Source organism: Delphinapterus leucas, unplaced genomic scaffold (assembly GCF_059928025.1).
Source record: "Delphinapterus leucas isolate spDelLeu-1000000601 "Yukka" unplaced genomic scaffold, BTC_Dleu_Yukka2 spDelLeu_asBTCV2_sq25, whole genome shotgun sequence".
NCBI classification, from domain to species: Eukaryota; Metazoa; Chordata; class Mammalia; order Artiodactyla; family Monodontidae; genus Delphinapterus; species Delphinapterus leucas.
In genome coordinates, this window is record NW_028322234.1 from 13,219,781 (window position 1) to 13,245,240 (window position 25,460).

Genomic DNA, 25,460 nt, shown 5'->3' on the forward strand with positions numbered 1-25,460 from the left:
CGGCACTCCTAGGCGTTCCTCGGCTTGCAGCAGCATGGCTCCAGTTTCTGCCTGTCTTCACTTCTCTGTATGTGTGTTTTGCTCTATCCAAATTTCTCTTATAAGTACACCAGTCATTGGATTTAGGGCCCACTCTACCCCAAGATGACCTCATCGTACCTTGATTACATCTGCAAAGACTATTTTCAGGGACTTCCCTGGTGGTGCAGTAGTTAGGACTCCGTGCTCCTGATGCAGGGGGCCCAGGTTTGATCCCTGGTCAGGGAACTAGACCTCACATGCATGCCGCAACTAAGAGTTTGCATGCCACAACTAAGGAGCCCACGAGCCGCAACTAAGACCCGGCGCAACCAAATAAATAAATAAATATCTTTTTAAAAGACCCTATTTCCAAATAAGGTCACATTCACAGGTACTGGAGGTTAAGATTTCAGCCTATCTTTTGAGGGGGGGGACACAATTCAACTCACCATACCCTCCAAGTGTTTTTATGTTTTGTTTTCTTTGTGTGTGTGTGTGTGTGTGTGTGTGTCTGTCCCCCAAAATGACTCTTTCCAGAATGCTATTGGAAGATTACATGTAAATTATTAAATACAAATTCATGGGAGGGAATGCCCCACCCTCCATAAAAAAGCACCCATTGAATTTGTTTCAAGAGTTACCTGTAGTTTCAGTTATAATCCACATCTTGTTCACTATAAAGAGAATGAATTCCTTGTCATAATTTGGACTCTGTTTTGAAAGTTATGGTTCGTTCCAATCAACCCTTTTATTTCCTCGCTCTGGGGTTTTGGTGCCAGTGTTAATTGCAGGGGCTTTTCTCTGGGGCCTGTGAGCTGAAGCTTATGAGGAGAACCCTTGGTAATTCCAGGTCAACGTGGTGTGTGTGTGTGTGTGTGTGTGTGTGTGTGTGTGTGTGTGTGGCGGGGGTGAGAACAGGATGTCCAGGATGTGGCTAGGAGGTCGGGATAACCTTCCCAAGGACTGAATGTCCCTCAGCTGAAGGGACAGGTGGGTAGGGATGCAGAGGGCTGGGCAAGAGGGGGTTCCACTGAAAACAAAAGCCCAGTGTGACCCAAGGGGACAGCCTCGGGGAGGCTGTCCACCCAGGCCTGGGGGCCCTGGGGCTCAGACTTCCTGGAGCCACAGTCGGTTTTCATAGGAGGACATCATGCTCTGATTAGCAATCTGGAGGGTCACGGGCCTCAGCATGGGCAGTGTACGGAGAGAACAGAGTGAAAGGGGCCTGTTTTCTGAGAGGAGGGTGTCTGGATACTGGAGGGACTGGGGAAAGGAAAGAGAGAGGGGTGGGAGGGAGATTGTAGGACAGGCTTTGAGTGTGCACCTAGCACGATGTCCCTCTGTGGCCTGGTAGCCAGCTGGGTGTCCCTGAGTGGGGAGTGCAGGACACCAGCAGGTTGGGAGGGAGGGGGCTGAATTGGACAGGAGATGTCCAGGTGTCCGTGGGAGGCATGCACTGGAGATTCCTTGTGTCTGTCTGCGTGTCCCTAGTGTCAGCCCAGGGTAGAGCTGTGGGGTGGTAGGAGGCCCCGTGGCTGCCTACCTCTGTGGGCAAGGGCAAGAGGAGGGGGGATGGGCCCCCAAACGGCAGGGACCGCCCTCAGCGCCCAGGCAAGGGAGGCCGCTGTGCAACTTTGCTGGACAGATGGGGCTGAAGGTCAGCAGGTGAAGGATTAATTCAGACCTTGAGCTTGGCCTCCAGAGCTTGCTGGGGCAGGAGCAGCAAGAGGAAAAAGAGGAGGACTGGGGAGGGGAAAATGGCATTTACTGATTATTTCTCAAATGCAGGCCTTGTCCTCCGTTTCTCGCCTGTTCAAAATAATAACATTAGCCAGAAACCATCACGGGGAATTTACATGGCAGACATTATTTTATTTTATTTTTTAAAATAAATTTATTTATTTATTTTTGGCTGCGTTGCTGCACGCAGGCTTCTCATCACAGTGGCTTCTCTTGCTGCGGAGCACGGGCTCTAGGCACGCAGGCTCAGTAGTTGTGGCTCGGCGGCTCTAGAGTGCAGGCTCAGTAGTTGATGTGCACAGGCTTAGCTGCTCCGCGGCATGTGGGATCTTCCCGGACCAGGGTTCGAACCCGTGTCCCCTGCATTGGCAGGTGGATTCTTAACCACTGTGCCACCAGGGAAGCCCCAGTCATTATTTTATTTTATTTATTTATTTTTATTTCAAAGGATATACCCCTCAGTTCTTTCACACACATCTTCAATAAACTATGTGTATTTAATAGTTTTTTTTTTTTAATAATTAATTAATTTTTTGGCTGTGTTGGGTCCTCGTTTCTGTGTAGAGCTTTCTCTAGCTGCGGCGAGCGGGGGCCCCTCTTCATCGCGGTGCGCGGGCCTCTCACTATCGCAGCCTCTCTTGTTGCGTAGCACGGGCTCCAGACACACAGGCTCAGTGGTTGTGGCTTACGGGCCCAGTTGCTCCGCGGCATGTGGGATCTTCCCAGACCAGGGCTCGAACCCGTGTCCCCTGCATTAGCAGGCAGATTCTCAACCACTGCACCACCAGGGAAGCCCTACCAGTCATTATTTTAAATGAACTCATCTGATCCCTCAACAGCCCTGTGAGATGGATACTCCTATGCTTTTGCAAGTGAGGAACCTGAGGCACAGAGAGGTTAGGGCACTTACCCAAGGTCACACAGCCTGTGAATGGCTGAGCTGGGGCTGGAACCTGGGTGATGTGCTTCTGCTCTGCTGGCAGTGAGCCTGCCTGGTGTCTGTTCCGGTGAGGCTATGGGCTGAGAGGCAGGGGTAGCAGGAGACAGGCTTGGTTGAGTCTCCCAGGGGTCTGTGGGAGCACTGGTGGTGTGACCTGCTGGTGGGACTGACCTAAATTTACCTCCCCGGAAACTTCCCCACCCAACCCCACTTCCCCTTTTGCTACAGAGTGGGGGTGGGGAATCCTCCGGAAATGGTGGTGGGAGGAGGGAGCTGAGAGCTGGCTGGGCGGAGGAGGGGTAGGGACTGGGGCTGCAGGTAAAGAAGAGGGGCAGGGCTCAAGCTCGGGACCTTTGGGGTCCCTGCCTCACCCTTCCCCACTGGGGGAGGGGCAGTCTTTGTTCAAAGCCCAGGATTTCTCAGTTCTTCCCAGTCTAGGAGTGCCCTGCGGTGTCCCAGAGGGAGAAACAGGTCCTGGGGTGAGCGGCCAAGCTTTTGTGTAGTACTCAATGCCTTCTCTTGTATTTTACAAATAGTGTGTGTATGTGTGTGTGTGTGTGTGTGTGTGTGTGTGTGTGTGTGTGTTGACTAGAAGAAAATCATCTCTGGGGACTTCCCTGGTGGTCCAGTGGTTAGGATTCTGTGCTTCCACTTCAGGAGGCACAGGTCAGTCCCTGGTCAGGGAAGTAGGATCCCGAAAGTCTGGCAAAAAACCCAAACCAAACAAACAAACAAAACAAAAATATGGGGTGGTCTTTCCTTTTCGCCGAATGCCACCAATATGGTGTTTCAGGCGCTTCGTGGAGGTTGGCCGGGTGGCCTACGTCTCCTTTGGGTCTCATGCCGGGAGGCTGGTTGCGATTGTAGATATCATTGATCAGAACAGGGCTTTGGTGGATGGACCTTGCACTCAAGTAAGGAGACAGGCTATGCCTTTCAAATGCATCGCAGCTCACTGACTTCCCCCTCAAGTTCCCACACAGTGCCCGGCAGAAGTCTGTCGAGAAGCCTGGGAGAAGGCAGATATCAATGCAAAGTGGGCAGCCACAAGGTGGGCCAAGAAGATTGAAGCCAGAGAAAAGAAAGCCAGGATGACAGATTTTGATCGTTATAAAGTCACGAAGGCGAGGAAAATGAGGAACAGACTAATCAAGCTTGAAGTTAAGAAACTTCAAAAGGCAGCTCCCCTGAAGACTTCTCCCAAGAAAGCACTTGTTGCTAAGGAGGCAGCTATGGCAGCTGCTGCAAAGGTTCCAGCAAAAAAGATGACCGCTACGGGTAAGAAAACACCTGCTCCAAAGGCATCTGGCAAGAAAGCATGAGAGCATACGAGGCTGTTATAAACAGAATAAAGGTTCTTTTTGAAAAAAAAAAAAAAAATGAGGGGTGGAAAAGGGAGGGTGGGAGGGAGACGCGAGAGGGAGGAGATATGGGGATATATGTATGCGTATGGCTGATTCACTTTGTTATAAAGCAGAAACTAACACATCATTGTAAAGCAATTATACTCCAATAAAGATGGTAAAAAAAAAAAAAAAAGACAAAGGAAAAACTGAAAAAAAAAAACAAAACCCAAAACCCCGAAAATCATCTCTGATCCAAAAGCCTCCTGACCCCTAGTTATGAGCAGGGCCATCAGAGCTGAACCTTGGAGGGCAAGAGTGTGTCGGGGCAGTCAGGCTGTCAGGCAGAGGACAATGGGTGCAAAGACTTGGAGGTTTGAAGCAGCATGTTCTGAGATGCTCGTTAATGGTGCAAGGAGCAGAGAGGGCAGGTAGATACGAGACTGCAGAAGAGGCAGAGCTGGCACCAAGAAAGTCCTTAAAGGCTTGGATCTAGTCTTGGGAGCAATAGGGAGTCATGGAAGGGTTTAAAGCAGGGAGGGACATGGTCTTATAAGTGTGTCCTAGGAACTCCCCTGGCTGCTGTCTGGAGGATGGGCTGGGGAAGAGGGGAGAGGTAAGGGCAATCACCCAGTACAAAGTTGATAAGACCTGAATAGGGCAGCGGGGTGGAAGGAAGGAGGGGATTTTTAAATATTAGAACTTTTTATTCAAATATAGCACACATGCCGAAAAGAAATGCACAGGTCACAAATGTACGTTGCAAAGTTTTCACAACATGAACATGTTTGTATAGCACCCCGATCGAGGACAGAACATCACCAGCCCTCTGAAGCCTCTGCTGTGTCTTCTTCTGTCACTCCCTCTGCCCGCTGCACCACCCCCACCCCTAGGGTAACCCCTAACTTGACTTTGAATAGCATAGAATCACTTTGCTTGTCATTTGGACTTTTTTTTTTTTTGAGGTTGGGTATCCAATTTTATTTTATTTATTTATTTTAATTTTTTTTATTGGAGTATAGTTGAATTACAATGTTGTGTTAGTTTCAGGTGTACGGCACAGTGAATCAGTTATACATACACATATATCCACTCTTTTTTTAGATTCTTTGCCCATAGAGGCTGGACTTTATGGCTTCTTTCAGGCAGCACTGGGTTGTTGAGTTTTCTCTCCCTTGTTCTGGGTGATAATTCTTGTTCATTGTTGTAGAGTCTCTCAACCACTACTAATACTTGAGTCTGAATGCTTCTTGGTGTGTCCCATGCATTGTAGGATGTTGAGCAGTATCCCTGGCTTCTACACACGGGATGACTGTAACACGTGCCCCTCCCCCCAAATTCTGACTACCAAAAATGTCTCTAGATGTGGCCAAATGTCCCATTGGGGTAAAAATCACCCCGGGTTGAGAATCACTGTGATATAGTATTCCATTTTGCGAAATCATCACAATTTATTGACACATCCTTTTGTTGAGCATTTAGATGGTTTCCAGTTTGGGGTTATTACAAGCAGAGGTGTTAGGAATATTCTCGTAGGTTTTTCAGTGAAGGTAAGTCCACATTTCCTTTGACTTTATTCCTAGAAGCCACAGGGTAGTTGTTGATTCAGCTTTGTGGATCCTGCCGAACAGTTTTCCAAAGTGGTTGTGTCGTTTTACTCCCCTACCAGCAGTGCAGAAGCGTCACTTGGTATGGTCTTTCTCACGTTATCCATTCTAGTAGGTGTCATGACATGTTGGTTTTAACTGGCGTTTCCCTGATGACTCATGATATCAAGCATCTTTTTATTTATTGGCCATTTGGAGATTACCTTTTGTGAAAGGCCCATTTTTCCTATGACATTTCTGCCTTTTTCTTGTTGATTTGTAAGAGCTCTTTATATATGCTGGACATATAGTGGCATCAGGACCATCTTCACTCTAGTCCCTCTGGTCCCTTTGGCCACTTCCATCACACTGATGTGCCTGGCTGCATTGATCATCAGGTTACATTCTACTCTGGATCTACAGTGACATGATCTCTCTGACCACTGTGGGGGAGACACACTTGAAAGACACAAGTACCTAAAATAAAATCACTGCACTCCCAGCAGGGACAACCACTTCCATAATATGTATTTACTTCCACAGACAGAGATGTATCTGGGAACAACACACATGTGTGTTTAATTTATATAAATCGTATCACACTGTACTGTCATCACACAACTTATTTTTTGTTTTCACTCAGGAGTATTTTCTTTTAATTTTTAATTAATTAATTAGGCTGTGTTGGGTCTTTGTTGCTGCGCGCAGGCTTTCTCTAGTTGTGGCGAGCAGGGGTTACTCTTCGTTGCAGTGCGTGGGCTTCTCATTGCAGTGGCTTCTCTTGTTGCAGAGCACGGGCTCTAGGCATGTAGGCTTCAGTAGTTGTGGCACGCAGGCTCAGTAGTCATGCAGCATGGGCTTAGTTGCTCCGTAGCATGTGGGATCTTCCTGGACCAGGGCTTGAACCCATGTCCCCTGCACTGGCAGGTGGATTCTTAACCACTGTGCCACCAGGGAAGTCTCTCAGCAGTATCTTTCTGAGATCCAGTTATGTAGCGACAGAGATGAGAGGAGATATTTTTCCCTTTTCACTTGTGCATAATATTCCATCACAAGACTATTTTTCTTTCCATTTCTCGACTCCCCCACAAATGGACATTCTAGTGGCTTCTAACTTTTCACTCTTATGAACTTCAACAAAGTCCTTATAGCTGGTTCCTTGGTACTTCTCAGAAAGTTATTTCCTTTTAAAACCCACTCTCCACCTTTCCTGCTGCCTCCACAAGAAATGGTTCAATTGATTGGCCATTTGGAGATGACCTTTTGTGAGGGGCCCATTTCCCCCTTGGGGTTTCTGCCTGTTTCTTGTTGATTTGTAGGAGCTCTTTATATATGCTGGACCATGGGTCCTTTGTCAGCTATATTTCTGGGGCAGATATTTTGGAAGAAGTTTTGGGAGGCATTCAGGAGGTAAGGTCAACAGATCTAGGTGACCAATTGGAGGAAGGGAGAGGAAGGAGTAGAGAAAGATGTACCAATTTCTGGCTAAGTGTCAGGGTGACTGAGGGGGTCATTGCTGAGGTGGAATCATGGGAAGAGCCACAAGTGAATAAGGTGCTGGTGGATCTGAAGAGTCACTAGATTTTGACCTGGGGTCCCATGGACAAAGTGGGGCTTCAAAAGGAAGGGCCCCTGGGTGGGCTTCAGACCTCAGAAATCATTTGCAAGATACTCAGCCTTGTGCATTTTTCTGAGAATCTCTAGCTTGGAGCAGGTCCAGACATAACACGTTGATTCAGAGCCCCAAACACAACAGGGTCTTATGGGCCAACTGAGGACAGCTGAGGATCTGGCAACAGGATTTTCTTTATTTGCATTAAAATTTTTTTACTTATTGTAAAGCAGAATTGATTTTTTCCTTTGTTATGTAGCTCTGTGCATATTAACATGTGTATAACCATCACCACAGTCAGGATATAGAACAGTTCCATCACTTGACAAAATTCCCTTGCACTGCTCCCTCTTTTAAAAAGTTAATTAATTAATTAATTTTGGGCTGCATTGGGTCTTTGTTGCTGCACACGGGCTTTCTCTAGTTGTGGCGAGCCGGGGCCACTCTTCATTGCGGTGTGCAGGCTTCTCATTGCAGTGGCTTCTCTTGTTGTGGAGCATGGGCTCTAGGTGCGCAGGCCTCAGTAGTTGTGACTCAAGGGCTCTAGAGGCAGACTCAGTAGTTGTGACGCACAGGCTCAGTTGCTCTGTGGCATGTGGGATCTTCCCAGACCAGAGCTCGAACCCATGTCCCCTGCATTGGCAGGCAGATTCTTAACCACTGCACCACCAGGGAAGTCCTGCACTGCCCCCTTTGTAACCTCACCCTTCCTCCTCCCCTGTTTCCCTAGCAACCTCTGATCTGTTCTCTGGCACTAGAGTTTAGTCTTTCTGAGACTGTTGTATAAATGGAATCACACAGTGTGTAGCTTTTCGAGACTGGTATAAGGGTGACAGGATTTTATTTTATTTTATTTATACATATTTTATTGAAGTATAATTGATTTACAACGTCATGTTAGTTTCAGGTGTACAGCAAAGTGATTCAGTTATACATATATATATACACATATATATTCTTTTTTCAGATTCTTTTCCCTTATAGTTTATTACAAGTTACTGAATATGGTTTCCAGGATTTTATTTATTTATTTATTTTTGGCTGCGTTGGGTCTTCCTTGCTGCACACGGGCTTTCTTTAGTTGCGGTGAGCAGGGGCTGTTCTTCGTTGCGGTGCGCAGGCTTCTCATTGTGGTGGCTTCTCTTGTTGCAGAGCACGGGCTCTAGGCGCACAGGCTTCAGTAGTTGTGGCTTGCGGGCTCTAGAGCACAGGCTCAGTAGCTGTGGTGCATGGGCCTAGTTGCTCCGAGGCATGTGGGATCTTCCTGGACCAGGGCTCGAACCTGTGTCCCCTGCATTGGCAGGTGGATTCTTAACCACTGCGCCACCAGGGAAGCCCCGTAGGATTTAATTTTTTTTAATAGGCTTTATTTATTAGGGCAATCGTAGGTTCACAGCAAAACTGAGTAGGAAGTACAGTTAGTTCCCATATACTCCCTGTACCCAGCCCCACACGACCAGCCTCCTCCACTACCAACATGGCACTGAAGAAGTGCCTTTGTTACAATCAATGAACCTACATTGACACATCATAACCATTCCAAGTCCCTAGTTGACTTTAGGTTTCACTTTTGGTATTGTTCATTCTATGGGTACAAATGTATAATGACATGCACCAACTATTATAGCATCATACAGAGTAGTTCCATTGTCCTAAAAATCCCCTGCACTCCACTTATTCATCCCTCCTTACCCCTCAACCTCTGGTAACCACTGATCTTTTCACTCTTTCTATAGTTTTGCCTTTTCCACGTCATAGAGTTAGAATCGTGCAGAATGTAGCCTTTTCAGATTGGCTTCTTTTACATTTAAGCTTCCTCCATGTCTTGTCTTTTTTTTCCCATGGTATGTCTCTTCTTTAATTTTTTCAACAATATTTTGCAGTTTTCAGAATGTAAGTTTTGCACTTCTTTTGTTAAATTTACTCCTAAATATTTTATTTTTTCCATTATATTGAAAATAGAATTAGTTTAAAAATTTCTTTCTCCTATAAATATAATTAATCCTTCCATGTCTTTTCATAGCTTGGTAGTTCATTTCTTTTTCACGATGAAAAGTATTTCCTTGTCTGGATATATCACAGTTTATTTATCCACTCACCTACTGAAGGACATCTTGGTTGCTTCTGCATTTTGGCAATTATGAATAAACCTGCAAACATCTGTGTGCAGGTTTTGTGTGGACAGAGCTTTCAACTCACTTGGGTAAATATCAAGGATGGTGACGGTTGGATCATATAGTAAGGGTATGTTTAGTTTTATAAAAACCTGCCAAACCATCTTCCAAAGTGAATGGATCATTTTGCCTTCCCACCAGCACTGAGTGAGAATTCCTGTTGCTTCACAGGGATTGGGATTATTTTTTTTCTTTTTGGCCGTGCTGTTCGGCACGTGGGATCTTAGTTCCCCGACCAGGGATCCAACCCGTGCCGCCCTGCAGTGGAAGAGCAGAGTCTTAACCACTGGACCGCCAGGAAAGTCCTGGCAATGGGATTTTTAATCACAGAAAAATCTAGAAAAAAATATGGGGTTCCACCTGCATGCATCGTTTGTTCTTAGAATACTGTATGAAAACACTTTCCATATTGTTAAAAAAAAATCTGTGTCATTAGAATAATCTTTCCATATACTTAGAAGCATTAAACACATTTTTAATGACTGCCTAGCCAATTTGACCACGTTATTATATTGCAGTTTACTTAACTGTGCACTGTGAGCTTTGTGCTAAGTGAATATTAAAATAATGCTACCAGGGGGTGAGGGAGGGGTGGATTGGGAGTTTGGGATTAGCAGATGCAAACTAATACATACAGAATGGATAAACAACAAGGCCCTACTGTATAGCACAGGGAACTACATTCAATATCCTGTGATAAACCATAATGGAAAAGAATATGAAAAAGAATATATATATATATATATATATATATATATATATATATCTGAATCACTTTGCCGTGTAGCACAAATTAACACAACATTGTAAATCAACTGTACTTCAATAAAATAAATTTTAAAAAAAACGCTACCATGAGTATGGTTATGTGTAAATACTTGCCTACTTCTCGTATTTCTTCAGGATGAATTCTCAGAAGTGGAAATACTGGCTTGAAAAAGACAAACACTTTATGATTCTTGGTTCATGTTGCCAAATGCTCTCCAGAAGGCTGTCATTTATACTGAAAGCTGCAAGCCAAAGCAATATTCTGCAATTTTTAAAAAAAGTCACGGTTTAAATAGACAAAAAGATGTTGCATTTTTAATCAGCAATGAGTATCTTTGAGAATTCCCAAAGTTGACTGTCTTCTCTGGTGTATCAGCACTGCTGGTTGGCTTGTTTCACCAGGATACTTGTGATTTCTCTGTTCATCTTCTCCATCTCTTGGTTGGACGATTCATCAAAATCGATTCATATAAGCTCTTTACATTTTATTTTATTTTATAATATGTTTGGTTATATACTAGATATTTTTTTCTTTTATTTATTTGGCTGTGTTGGGTCTTAGTTGCGGTATGCGGGATCTTCGTTGCAGCATGCGGGATCTTTCGTTGTGGCACAGTCTCTTCTTTGTGGCGTGTGGGCTTCTCTCTAGTTGTGGCGTGCAGGCTCAGTAGTTGTGGCGCACAGGCTCCATAGCACGCGGGCTCAGTAGTTACAGCGTGGGGGCTTAGTTGCCCTGTGGCATGTGGGATCTTAGTTCCCCGACCAGGGATCAAACCCGTGTCCCCTGCACTAGAAGGCAAATCCTCTCTTCATTTTTTATAAATGTATTTATTTATTTAATTTTGGCTGTGTTGGGTCTTCGTTGCTGCACACAGGCTTTCTCTAGTTGCAGTGAGCAGGGGCTACTCTTTGTTGCGGTGCACGGGCTTCTCATTGCAGTGGCTTCTCTTGTTGCGGAGCACAGTCTCTAGGCACGTGCGCTTCAGTAGCTGTGGCACGCGGACTCAGTAGTTGTGGCACACAGGCTTAGTTGCTCTGAGGCGTGTGGGATCTTTCCGGACCAGGGATCGAACCCGTCTCCCCTGCATTGGCAGGCACATTCTTAACCACTGTGCCACCAGGGAAGTCCCTGGAAGGCAAATTCTTAACTACTGGACCAGCTGGGAAGTCCCAAGCTCTTTACATTTTAAAGAGAGATAACCCAGTACATTCCTTTCCCATTTCTCCCACTACTCTTAAGCTTAGAAAGAGATTTGAAACCTCAGAGATTTGAAATCCATTTACTTTTATTTCCTTATGGTTTTTTTTAGTCCCATGAAAATGTGTAGTTCGATTTTTAGATATTTAACTCTTCAGATCACTTTGTATTCATTAGCAATTGTTGTGTAACAAATTATCCCAAAACATAGTGACGAAAGCAGCAATAAATATTTCTTATCTTTCCAATTTTCTGTGGATCAGGAGTCTGGGAGTTTCCTGATCCAGTTTGGCTTGGAGGGTCTGGCGAGGGGGTTCTCAGGAGGTTGTAATCAGAGATGTCATCATCTAAAAGCTTGACTGGATTCACTTTGAAGGTGGCTCACTCATGTGACTGGAGAGTTGGTGCTGGCTGTTGGTGGGAGGCCTCAGCTCCTCACCACCTGGGCCTCTCCACAAGGCTGCTTGAACATCCTCACAACATGGCAGCTGGCTTCCACCAGATCAAGCAATCCAAAAGACCAGGGGTGGTCACACGACAGCCTTCAGGTCAAATCTGGCCCACTGCCTGTTTTTATACATAAACTTCCATTATTGGCACAAATGATCGTTTGCTTAAATGTTGTCTATGGCTGCTTTTACAACCGCAAGTCTAGTCGTTGCAACAAAGATTGCATGGCCCTTGGTATACAAAATACTTACTATCTGGCTCTTTACAGAAGAAACCCTGCCAACCCCTACAAAAGACCAAGGTGGAAGCGGCAATGTCATTTATGACCTAGCCATATATGACTGTCCTACAGAATTCCACTGGTCACACAGATCATCCCACCTCTGCTTTAATATGGGGCGGGGAGACTTGAATACCAGGAGGTGAGGGTCACAGGGGGCCTATCTTAGAGGCTGACTGCCACACCCCTGAAATTTGTTTGCAGTTATTTTTGCAAAGATGCTGGGCTGCCTGCCTGCAATTCATTTTTCCTTCTTAATTCCTAAAGAACATTGATTTTGTCTGGGACAACAGTATGCTCAGTTTAAAATGCAAATGTCGTTAGATTTCCTTGGAGCTTGAAGTGGTCATGTGACCCATGTATGGCCAATGAGATGGAAGTGGACATTGATGGTAAGCTTCTGAAAAGCTATTGTTTTCCTTATTAGAAGGGAAAACCCTGACATTTCTACATTTTTTGCACACAATGCTCCTCTTTCTTTTTTCTTTTTTTCTTTTTTAAAAATTTATTTATTTATTTATTCATTGGCTGTGTAGGGTCTTTGTTGTGGTACGCGGGCTTCTCATTGTGGTGGCATCCCTTGTTGTGGAACACGGGCTCCAGGAACGTGGGCTTCAGCAGTTGTGGCTTGCGGGCTCCAGAGTGCAGGCCCGGTAGCTGTGGCACATGGGCTCAGTTGCTCCAAGGCATGTGGGATCTTCTCAGATGTGGGATTGAACCCGTGTCCCCTGCATTGGCAGGTGGGTTCTTAACCACTGCGCCACCAGGGAAGCCCTCCTCTAAGAGTTTTATAGTGTCTGGCCCTACATTTAGGTCTTTAACCTATTTTGAGTTTATCTTTGTGTGGTGTTAGGGAGTGTTCTAATTTCATTCTTTTACATGTAGCTGTCCAGTTTTCCCAACACCACTTATTGAAGAGACTGTCTTTTCTCCATTGTATATTCTTGCCTCCTTTATCAAAAATAAGGTGACCATATGTGCGTGGGTTTATCTCTGGGCTTTCTATCCTGTTCCATTGATCTATATTTCTGTTTTTGTGCCAGTACCATACTGTCTTGATTACTGTAGCTTTGTAGTATAGTCTGAAGTCAGGGAGCCTGATTCCTCCAGCTCCGTTTTTCTTTCTAAAGATTGCTTTGGCTATTTGGGGTCTTTTGTGTTTCTATACAAATTGTGAGATTTTTTGTTCTAGTTCTGTGAAAAGTGCCATTGGTAGTTTGATAGAGATTGCATTGAACTTGTAGATTGCTTTGGGTAGTATAGTCATTTCCACAATGTTGATTCTTCCAATCCAAGAACATGGTATATCTCTCCATCTGTTTGTATCATCTTTAATTTCTTTCATCAGTGGCTTATAGTTTTCTGCATACAGGTCTTTTGTCTCCTTAGTTAGGTTTATTCCTAGATATTTTATTCTTTTTGTTGCAATGGTAAATGGGATTGTTTCCTTAATTTCTCTTTCAGATTTTTCATCATTAGTGTATAGGAATAGCAGGTAGGTCTGGCTCAGTCTCCCATGGGGTCACTGCTCCTTCCCCTGGGTCCAGATGCGCACACTACTTTGTGTGTGCCCTCTAAGAGTGGAGTCTCTGTTTCCCCCAGTCCTGTCGAAGTCCTGCTGTCAAATCCCGCTAGCCTTCAAAATCTGATTCTCTGGGAATTCCTCCTCCCATTGCTGGACCCCCAGGTTGGGAAGCCTGACGTGGGGCTCAGAACCTTCACTCCAGTGGGTGGACTTCTGTGGTATAAGTGTTCTCTAGTTTGTGAGTCACCCACCCAGCGATTATGGGATTTGATTTTATTGTGATTGCGCCCCTCCTACCATCTCATCGTGGCTTCTCCTTTGTCTTTGGATGTGGGGTATCTCTTTTGGTGAGTTCCAGTGTCTTCCTGTAGATAATTGTTCAAGCTGGCTGGTTGTTGTTCAAGGTTTCTCAGTGGGTCACAGGCAGGCTGGGATTGGGGTCACTTCCAGGTTCCTGGCTCTCCTGTCTGGTGATTGATGCTGGCTGCCGGCTGGGAGCTCAGCTGAGGTTGTCAACTGCAACACGTACCCATGGCCTTTCCATGTGGCTTGGGCTTCCTCACATGATGGAGGCTGGTTCCAAAAGGGAGCATCCCAGGAAGGAGCCACATTGCCATGTATGACCTAGCCTTGTGGTGTAGTGTCACTTCCACCATTCTCTATTGGTTAAGATGGACACAGAGTTCTGCCCAGGGTCAAGAGGAGACCTAGACCCCACTTCTTGTCCAGGGGTGTCAAGTTCACACTAAAGAAGAGCAAGTGGCATGGGAGAGATTGTTACTCCTGTTTTTGGAGGATGCAATCCGCCCCATCCCCCGGAGTGTCAGTCACATCCAGGAGGGCAGGGTCCTTGTGCCTAGAAAGTGCCTGGCACACAGTAGGTGCTCACACATCAGGAATTTTTTTCTGAAAAATCCCATGTTCTGAAAAGTCACACCTTCAAAATAACAAGATATTATTTATATATTTATGTATGAAAATATATAAATAGTGTATTGTTTATCTTAGGATATTAATTATAATAATATATTAAATGTAAGTTAAATATCATATTTAATAATAAAAATATTTGGGCAAAAATAGGGTTGAGGGCAGGACACCAAAACCCACAGCACTTTGTACCCAGAGTGCTAATAAAGCCAGTAGTCAGGACTTCCCTGGTGGCGCAGTGGTTGAGAATCCGCCTGCCAAAGCAGGGGACACGGGTTCGAGCCCTGGTCCGGGAAGATCCCACATGCCACGGAGCAACTTAGCCTGTGTGCCACAACTACAGAGCCTGTGCTCTAGAGCTGTGAGCCACAACTACTGAGCCTGTGAGCCAGAACTACTGAAGCCCGCACGCCTGGAGCCTGTGCTCCACTGCCATGAGAAGCCCATGCACCGCAACGAAAAATAGCCCCCACTCACTGCAACTAGAGAAAGCCCACACGCAGCAACAAGGACCCAATGAAGCCAAATAAATTGATTAATTAATTAAAAAAAAAAAGCCAGTACGCATCCTGGTCCAATCCCTACCCCAGGTAAACCTCTCCTGGTTTCTGTGCCTAGTCTCTGGCCTCAAACTCAGGGTACCTGCCTTCTCCTTTGAGATGAAAGCATTTGCTTCTAAGAGAGGTCACTTTTAACCTAGTTCACATCTGATCCAGCCTGTGGATGTCTTCACTAATTTATTTCTTCAAACTAGCGGGAAAATGTCTTTGCAGTGTCTTCACCTGAACTTGAAACATTCCCAGGTAAGAGAGCAGAAGCTGTAGAGGTTCTTGAGGCCCTAAATCAGCCACAGAGCCCAGCAACAAAACACAACCATGAATAAAAATAAAAAAGAAATAAACAAATGTAAGATTAAACACACACACACACCACAACCATGAAATGCAGTCGTGGAGCTCAACATAAAAGCCAGCCGTAAAACCTGGCTATAGAACCCAACACAAAACCCAGCCACGGAATCCAGCCACAAAGCTCAAACGTGGAACCCAGCCACAGAATCCAATACAAAATTCGGCCACAGAATTCAACCATGGAGCCCAGTCACAAACCCCACTGTAGAATGAAGCCACAGGACCCAGCCACAGAACCCAACATAAAACCCAGCCACAGAACCCAGCCACAAACTCAACAGTGGAACCCAGCCACAGAATCCAACAGAAAACTCAGTCACAGAATTCAACCATAGAACCCAATCACAAACCCCCACTATAGAATGAAGCCACAGGACCCAGCCACAAAACCCAGCCAGAAGACCCAACATGAAACCGAGCCACAAAACTCAGGCATGGAACCCAGCAACTACTCACCCTGAAGGGAGATATTTTTGTAGCTCTTCAGTTTTTTCTTTTTAAATAAGATTTTTCTTATTTATGTCGTTAAGACTTTCTCTTTACAAAAAGTGCTAGGAAAGAAACCACGTGTGAACAAACGCTTCTGGGTTACCCCAACCTCCAGCATCTCTTTATCAATTCCAACCAGGTGACTTACAAAACGGAAGTCCAAGTTGTAGCACAGCAAGTTGTAATTATGGAATTTGTCAGTGGAGATCTGGACGCCCAGGACCGAACTGCAGAAGCTCATTCAAGCCTCTACGATGCAGCCCAATGCTGTGTCAAGAGGGAAGTGTTGGTGATTCTGCTGCTGCCCAGCTGGGCACACTCAAGTCAAATTGCTTCCTTGCTTTGCTGTGTGTAAAATGCAGCTCCAAGACCAGCTCTGTCTGTGCAGTTGCCCAGAGCCCCATGCTCAGAAGAAACTTGCACTTCGTTTTAGGCTCTGCAGCTGCCCTCTGGGAATTTTTTTCCTCCCCAGCTTTATTGAGATCCAACTGGCACGTAACTGTGTACCTTTAAGGTATATGATATGTTGATTCAATACACTTGTAAACTGCAAAACCATTACCACCGTAGCCATCCTGTTACCATTTCTTTTTCGTGATGAGAACATTTAAGATCTACTCTCTTAGCAACTTTCAAGTATGTGATACAGTATTATTAGCTATAATCACCGTGCCAGACGTTAGATCCCAAACCTTTTAATCTAATAACTAGAAGTTTGTACCCTTTGACCAACATCATCTTCCCATTCCCCTCCCCACCCCCCTTGTTTTGGTTTCTAAGGGAAAGGCAAGGCAGAGCAGGGTAAGATTCAGGATTGACTTATTTGAATAATTTCAGCCAACCCTGTGGCGTAGGAGCTCTCCCTAGTACTTAGCCTCAGGGTGACTGGGGCAGGGGAATGCTGGTTCAGAGTGGAGAGCCCAGTAAGGACGTGGTTGTGTTGATGAGTTTTGCATTGGCTGGTTTGCAAAGGAAAGAAAGGTGTGCTCTCTGAGGCAGCTGTTCACTATCTCTAGGAATTAGCTAATCTCGGGAGGAGCCTGTCTCCAGAATCAGCAGGGCCCCCGGATGTCAAAGCATCAAAAAATACAGAACATGCAAATGTATGATGAATATACTCTTTCACATTGTGACTCTACTCACCTTTACCCCTTTATCGCTACACCTGTTCCCTGGTCCTGAGCTAGCACGTGTGTCCTGTGTCTTCTGTTTCCCTCCTATCTGCAGAGCAGCACAAGTCTCCCAGGAAGCCTGAGACCCACATGTCCTTCGCCTTCCCAGATATGTCCCCAGAACCCATCTCAACGTTGTCCACCGACCCAGGTAAGGGCCCCAGCATCCTCCTAAATGGCAACTTCTCCCTCATCCCCTGCAGCCGGTTGACCATCCAGCTCTATTGGAGATGTCCCCTCTTCACTCCACCAGCGACGCGTGGCTTCATTCCATCAACAAGTGCGTATCAGCCCCTTCATGCAACGGGCCCTAGGTTCCTGGAGCCACTGCAATGGCCGGGACAGACAGGGTCCCTGCCGCAGGGATCCAGACACTTGACCTCTGTTTCTGCTTTCGAACCAGCTTCCTGCCCGGTGCTCCTGACTCAGCCCAGCCCCAGGCCCATCAGCCACCAGCAGCTAGAGAGATGGCTTTGAAAGAGACAGGATGGCATCCCTCATCCCCACTTAGAATCCCCCAGAGCTGTCCTAGAGCCCTGAAAAGAGCTCACGCTTCTTAGCTGGGCACGTAGAGCACTTTGCAAGCTGAACTCGCTGGCCTTCGGGGTGATTCACTCATTCCTTCCTTTTGGTCTTAGGCACCGATCACCACACACACACACACACACACACACACACACACACACACGCCTGCTCCCCCAGGACATCAGAGCCTCACTTGTCCCCATGCCCGTTCACACGCCCTCTTAAGCCTCTCTGGTATCAGATGGGCAAAGAGCAAAGTTTGAGAAGACAAGGTGTGGGCTGAACTGTGGGGACCCAGCCCGTCAGTCATTGCAGGTGTGACCCAGCCTTGGGCACAGCCCCGGAGGAGGGCAATCAGAAGCCAGCTATAAAACTGTGAAATGCATATGCCCTTCGGCTCAGCCATCCCACTTTTTTTTTTTTTTGCGGTACACGGGCCTCTCACTGTCGTGGCCTCTCCCGTTGCGGAGCACAGGCTCCAGACGCGCAGGCACAGCGGCCATGGCTCACGGGCGCTGCCGCTCCGCGGCATGTGGGATCTTCCTGGACCGGGGCACGAACCCGTGTCCCCTGCATCGGCAGGCGGACTCTCAACCACTGCGCCACCAGGGAAGCCCAGCCATCCCATTCCTGGGAATGCATCCTGCAAATAAACTTGCATGTGCAAGGAAATTCGAGAAGAGATTCCTTGCTATGTAATTTGTGGTAGGAAAACATGAATGTCTGCCCACTGTGGTCCAGTTAAATAAAAACAGGGGCCCCTCCACGATTTGGGACCCTGTGTAGCTGCCACGTGGGAGGAAGCAGGTCGGGACACACTAATAGAAGCGGCTTAGATGCATGCACTGTGATGGGTGCTTTATCTGTGTTTGTGTTTTTCCTTGGCATGTACTGAAACACCACATTTAGATCTGGAAACCAGCTGTTGTAATTCTCCCCCATTTTACGGATGAGGAGGGAAGCTGAGGTGGCATTGAAGGGTTAAATGATCTGCCTGGAGTCACAGAAGAAGTGACAGAACCAGGAGCTGAATCTGGGCAGTCCACAATGCTAATCTCTGAGTTAGCACACCTCGGTGAATTTGTAAAGGTGTCCAACTTCCACCGTTGATTTCAAAAGCACGGAACGGTTTTGTAAAATGTGAGTATTTAGGAGAAGAATTAAACGGAAACACGCCTCCAAGAGATATTTGTACACCCATGTTGATAGCAGCATTCCACTGTAGCCAAAAAGGTGGAAGCAACCCGAGTGTCCATCGGCAGATAAATGGATCTGCCCAGGGGGCTGGGCATGGCTGGGGCTGATTTCCAAGATACCTGAGTTTATGCAACTCGGCTGGCACCCAGATCACAGAGGCTCTCCACGTCAGAGAAACCTCAGTATCTGGCCGGCTGGGAACAGGGTAAAGAGGAGACAGGTAGTTTTTCCCAAAAGAGGGTGTAAGGTTACCTGGTCAGAGAATAGATTCAGGGCAGGGGACCTGGGAAGGGAGGGAAGGGAGGAGTTTTGCCTGCAAGGGCCCCTCTCCCATCCTCGCCCTCCCCTCATCTTTTCCCAGGCAGATTAAAGAGACTTAAAAACATTTTTTTTTATTGAAGTACAGTTGATTTACAATATTGTGTTAATTTCTGCTGTACAGCAAAGTGATTCAGTTACACATATATGTATACATTCTTTTTAAATATTCTTTTCCATTATGATTTATCATAGGTTATTGAATATAGTTCCCTGTGCTATACAGCAGGACCTTGTTTATCCATTCTATATATGAAAGCTTACATCTACTAACTCCAACTTCCCACTCCATCCCTCCCTCACCCCCTCCCCCTTGGCAGCCACAAGTCTGTTCTCTATGTCTGTGGGTCTGTTTCTGTTTCATAGATAGGCTCATTTGTGTTATATTTTAGAGTCCACATATTAGTGATACCATATAGTATTTGTCTTTCTCTTTCTGACTTACTTCACTTCACTTAGTATGATAATCTCCAGTTGCATCCACGTTGCTGCAAATGGCATTATTTCGTTCTTTTTTATGGCTGAGTGGTATTCTATTGTATATATGTACCACATCTTTCTTTCTTTTTTTTTTTTTTTTTTTTGCAGTACGCGGGCCTCTCACTGTTGCGGCCTCTCCCGTTGCGGAGCACAGGCTCCGGACGCGCAGGCTCAGCAGCCATGGCTCACGGGCCCAGCCGCTCCGCGGCATGTGGGATCTTCCCGGACCGGGGCACGAACCCGTGTCCCCTGCATCGGCAGGCGGACTCTCAACCACTGCGCCACCAGGGAAGCCCTGTACGACATCTTTAAATAGCCCTTTTAGTGGGAAATCAATGCCGAACCACAAACTGCAGGCACAGGTGAGCAGGTGGGCAGGGCAGGGGCTGCAGTGTGGAAAGACCAACCTCCCAGAGGTTCCTAGAGATCAGAAAAGGTATCAGCTTTGCACGCCCACAAGCTGGATCTTCTCAGGGCCCACTGAAGTTTAGACATAGTAGCGGTTGATAATCATGATTATAATTAGTTACAATGTGTCTAAGCTTCCCCATGGAAGCGGCAGGAAGCCCCAGCCAGGGCACAGGCTGTCTTTGTGTAGATTGCAAAAAAAAAGTGTGCCCTCTAAGAGGCAAGAGCACACAGGAATCAGAGTGTGGGCTGTGGAACTGCAGGACAGAGTTCAAATTCCAGCTCTGCCAGTGAATTATTCAACCTCTTTCAAACGCAAAGTTTACTCTTGTGCAAGATGGGCATGACAGCAACACCAGTTGTGAGGGGCTGTCGCGTGAGTTGGATAATATACATAAAGAAGAAAGGCAGGGCCTGGCACAGGAAAAGTACATTCTGACTCTTAAGTATTACTTCATGGTTGTTATTGCTGATGTATGATGTTTGACACTCAAATCCCTATGGGGACCCTAGAATGCAGGGATTATTATTATTTGCATCTTCCAGATGGGAGATCAAGAGTCATGAAGATTGAACCTGAGAGCCTAGAGCTATAGAGTAATGAGTGGGGATTTCATCCAGCCTGCCCATTGCCCCAGACTCAGAGGCCTTCTCCTTGTCCTGGATCAAAGCCCCAGACGTGGAGGGGAAGCCAGGCATCCGGTCTGTGAATGGCACAAGAAGGGCAGAGTTCACCAGAGCGGATTCTCCGGCCATGGCTAAGCCCCCTAATTCCAGCTACAGTTCTTTTCTCTTTGACTGGGTTCTAGGAAGATGCTTTCTTGTGTCCCTTACCCGGCAGGGCACAACCGTTTTCCAATCCCACCAGCCCCATCCTTCCCGTCTGGAGCTGTGGACAATGTCTCCAGGGCCTGGGCTATTCTCATGGCCATTCTGGCGACTGAACGTGAATTTTTCCATTAATTTATCTCCCCAGAATGGTGCTTGTTTTCCAGGAATCTGCGGGGGGGGGGTGTCATTCACTGGAGCCCCTACTTTGCCCATTTGGTGGACGGACGTTTCTGCAAGGTGAGTGACCACACAAATCCAAAGGTTGAATAAATGGCCTTTGACCCAGAAATTCAACGTTTAGGATTCAATCTTAAGAAAATTATTAAAGACTTATTAAAGTTATATATATATATATAATATGTATATTACATAAACATATAGTTATATATATAATATATATTCTATACATATACAATTATATTTATACATTATATATTACATATAGTTATATAATATAGATGTATGTAATATATATCTATATATAATGTATACCTATGCAATATAGTTATATGTATATAAGTATATATGTTATCATAAGAGTAAGTAATTAGAAGCAACCTAAATGTCCAATAATATCGATAGAATATTGGTTAAGTATATAATGCTATGGCCACATAATAGAATACTATACGGTCAATTAAAAAAATGAGAAAAATTTAAAAATGAGGTCTAAATTTATGGACATGGAAAAATGTCAATTATCATGAAACAAAACAGATGGTTAGAAAAATAACCAATTATAGATAAGGCTAGTTAATGAGAAATGGGAACCACAGGAAAAATTTTAAGGGGCATGGAGGATAAATCCAGGTATTCCAATAGAGAAGGTTGCACAAGGAACTAGAACGGGCAAGCTCCAAGTGGTATAAATCGTCTGATTTGCTCAGTGTTATATTGCCAGGACCTAGAATGGTGTGCAACAAATAGCTGTAATCAATAAGAACAATATTTGAAGAAATAATGGTAGGAATTTCCTGAGGGGTAGGAAATTGATTCTCTTGTGAAATTAGCTCCCAAATGGGAGGTACCAGGCGTGAGGAGGGAAGAAAAGGAACCATGTTTAAGCAAGGGATGGGGTGAAAGCTTTGTGAAAATTAATAATGGGAAACTTCACTAAAATAGAGGTGGGAGGCCAGAAGGGGGCGCTCCCATGCACATGTATCAATACAAATTCCAGCAGGAAGAGATGCTTTGCATCTCTGGCGGGAAGTGACACTACTTTACTACCCAGCAGGGAGAAGAAAGATTTCTTCTTGCCTGGCAACAGCTCAGCCAATGAAAAGCCACTATACTTCTAATCCCAGTTTCCTCCAATGGCCTTTTTATTTACAATATTCCCTCCCAACTTCCCCTTCTCCTCTATAAAAGAGTGTCCTTTGTTTTACTGGATTTGCATGTGGTTCATCATAGTTGCATGTCCCGAATTGCAATTCTTTGCTGCTCTCGAATAAACCCATTTTGCTTGTAAAATAACTGGCTGTTTTATTGTTTTAGGTTAACAGCTTCCATACTGGAGAAGATCACCAGCGCTTCCCTGCTGGGCCCCAAGAAAGCCAAGGGTACTCCCTCCCACCTCCTACCCACACACACAGGAGACTGAGTCTTCTCTGGAGAAACCAAATGGCTTCAGAGAAAAGACCTATAGCGATTGACGTTTGTGGGGGGACCTCTGGGAAAGTTTGCCTTCAATGAAACTCCCCACTGATATGAACCCCCTACCATTTCAGCTGCTGGACCTCACATTCAAATATAAGATTTAAGGAAACCTCCAAAATGAAAGGGAGAGACCAGAATAAACACAGGAAAAATAAACAAACTCAGGAAAATAAAAACAATTGAAGGAGAAAAAAAAGCACAACACAACCCCACTGAATTATTATCTTCAGAGAAATAGCAGAAGGTGTACTGAGTAGACCAATAACACAGCAGATTGCTGTTTTAAAAATAAAAAAGAGGAATAATCAAGTTCATCACATACTTGTTTTGCTTGGTAGAGATTTGAAGGGGTCTGGGGTCCATTGCTGGGGGAGTAGATGGATGGTGAAACTGGGAGATGTACAGCCAGAAGTCCTGAGTGTAGCTGGAGTTAACAGACACGCCTCACATGAAGCAACCTGGATAAACCTTCCTAACAAAGTGCCTCATAATAGCCAAAAAGTGGGAACGACCCAAAAGTCTATCAAATATGAAAGGGTAATAAAATGTGATCCATCCTTCCATACAATGGCACATTAGCCAGCCATGAAGTGTTGATACACAGTACAATATGGACGAACCTCAGGACATTATGTTGAGTAAAAGAAGCCAGATACAAAATTCACATGTTGTGTGATTCCATTGATATGACATGTCCACACAAGCAAATCCACAGAGACAGAAGGTAGATTCACGGTTGCCAGAGGCAATGGGAAGAGGGGATGAGGGGTGACTGCCAAGGGGTATGAAGTTTCTTTTTGGGGTGATGAAAATGTTCTGGAATTAGATTGTGGTGATGGTTGCACAACCTTGCAAATATAATAAAAAACCACTGAATTGTACACTTTAAAAGGGCTGAATTTTATGGTATGTGAAAGATATCTCAAGGAAAACAAATGCAGATTCTGATTTAATCAGAAAATAAAATACCAATAGAGAAGGGAAGAAATGAGAACGAGAGGGAGAAAGAGAGAGAGCGAGTGAGAGAGCACAGCATCATTTGGGCAAATGTAAAACACAGGCACATAGCTCAATATACATCTTGCAGAATCAGAAACAAAGAAAAAGACACACACTAAACTCTCTAGGATGGGTAACATTCTAGAATGGAAGTAAAAGAAAGAAGTGGGCAAAGACCCCCCATAAGCTCTCTCATAAGCCCACCCTTCCACCCCATACCCTCCTGTCACCCTCCTTGCCCCAAACAGATCAGCAGTGACAAAGGGCAATGCCTTGAATGACAAAGGAAGCCAAAAGGAAACTGGTAAACTATTCAGAAAACAGTGAAAGTAACATTTTATATCAAAATCCGTGAAACAGATAAAACTGATCTTGGAGAAATGCTCAGAGCCTTAATTATCCCATTGTTAAAGAAAACAAAGATGTGGAAATTCCCTGGCGGTCCAGTGGTTAGGACTCCGCGCTTTCACTACTTTGGCCCGGGCTCGATCCTCGGTCCGGGAACTAAGATCAGGCCAAAAAAAAAAAAAAAAAGAGAGAGAGAGAGAAAGGAAAAGGAAACAAAAATGATGGAACTGTTTTAACAAATTAGACTAAGAACAAAAAGAAATTAGGAAGATGGAATAGATAGAGAGGAAAAATGGAAATGAATCAAATGGGGAGGAAGGTCAAACAGGGTGAGAAAGGAAGTGGATTCTTTAAAAACCAATGAAATAGGGCTTCCCTGGTGGCGCAGTGGTTGAGAGTCCGCCTGCCGACGCAGGGGACACGGGTTCGTGCCCCGGTCCGGGAAGATCCCACATGCCGCGGAGCGGCTGGGCTCGTGAGCCATGGCCGCTGAGCCTGCGCGTCCGGAGCCTGTGCTCCGCAACGGGAGAGGCCGCAACAGTGAGAGGCCCGCGTACCGCAAAAACAAACAAACAAACAAAAACCAATGAAATAGACAACCTCTCACAAGCCTGATTAATTTGTAAAAATCAGAGTGGGGGTGGGGTGGGGTGAAGTGGGGTGGCGTGGGGGGAGGTAATAAACACGATTAGGGACCTCTAAGGAGATAAGGTGTCAGCATAGATGCAAACAGTCAAATAAGAGGATTCTATATGCCGCTCAGGCAACTTTCTGGAAAACCTAGAGGAAATCAATGATTTCTGAGAAAAATGCACATTCTGCTCACTGGCCCAAGTGGAACATCTGATTAGGTCAATGAACATAAAAGATATTAGAAAGGTGATTAAAGAACTATATTAAGAAAGTTTCTCTAAATAATCATAATCCAAATTATTCAACCTATTCCATAGAAAAATACAGAAAACTCACCCAGTAAATCTATGACCTCATTTTATGAATTCATTTCACAGCTTCAGTTCCAAAACCATAATGACAGGGTGGAAAAATACAGATCAATCTCACCTAAGAACATAGAAAAATTCTAAATGTTATCAAACATTGTCATTTGTCCAAAAGAGAAGCTACAGTCTGATATAGTCAGCTTTATCTCCGGAATTCCAGAGAGTTCCAATAAAAAGCTCTCTATCAAATTAAACAAGAAAACCCACAAGATCCTATTAATATGTACTAAGAAACATTCGATAAAATTCAGCAGTCTTTTTTAGTGAAAGTGAAGTAACATTTTAAAAAAAAAGAAATTGCTTAAATATAATAAAAGTAATTACCCTAAAATCAACAGTAAATATTATACTATATTTAGTATATATGATACTGTATAAAAAAATCATAAAATCTCATTAAAGAAGATAAAGCAAGATCTGAAGTAATGGAAAGACATAGCATTTCTTTGATGGGTCAATATCGATAAAATATGTTATCCAAAAATTATAAACTTAATGCGATTACATTCAGCATCCCAGTGTGGAAAGCATAATTATTTTTCCTGAATTGGATAAAAA

At 45.0% G+C, this 25,460-nt stretch overlaps 1 pseudogene across 1 annotated transcript; it reads left to right on the forward strand.

Moving 5' to 3' along the window:
- Positions 1–3,454: 3,454 nt before the first annotated feature.
- Positions 3,455–23,445, forward strand: LOC111166173 (uncharacterized; annotated as a pseudogene). The gene is made up of 4 exons (XR_016391513.1): positions 3,455–3,979; positions 17,195–17,290; positions 21,044–21,135; positions 22,393–23,445. The product of XR_016391513.1 is annotated as an uncharacterized LOC111166173 (transcript).
- Positions 23,446–25,460: the final 2,015 nt, after the last annotated feature.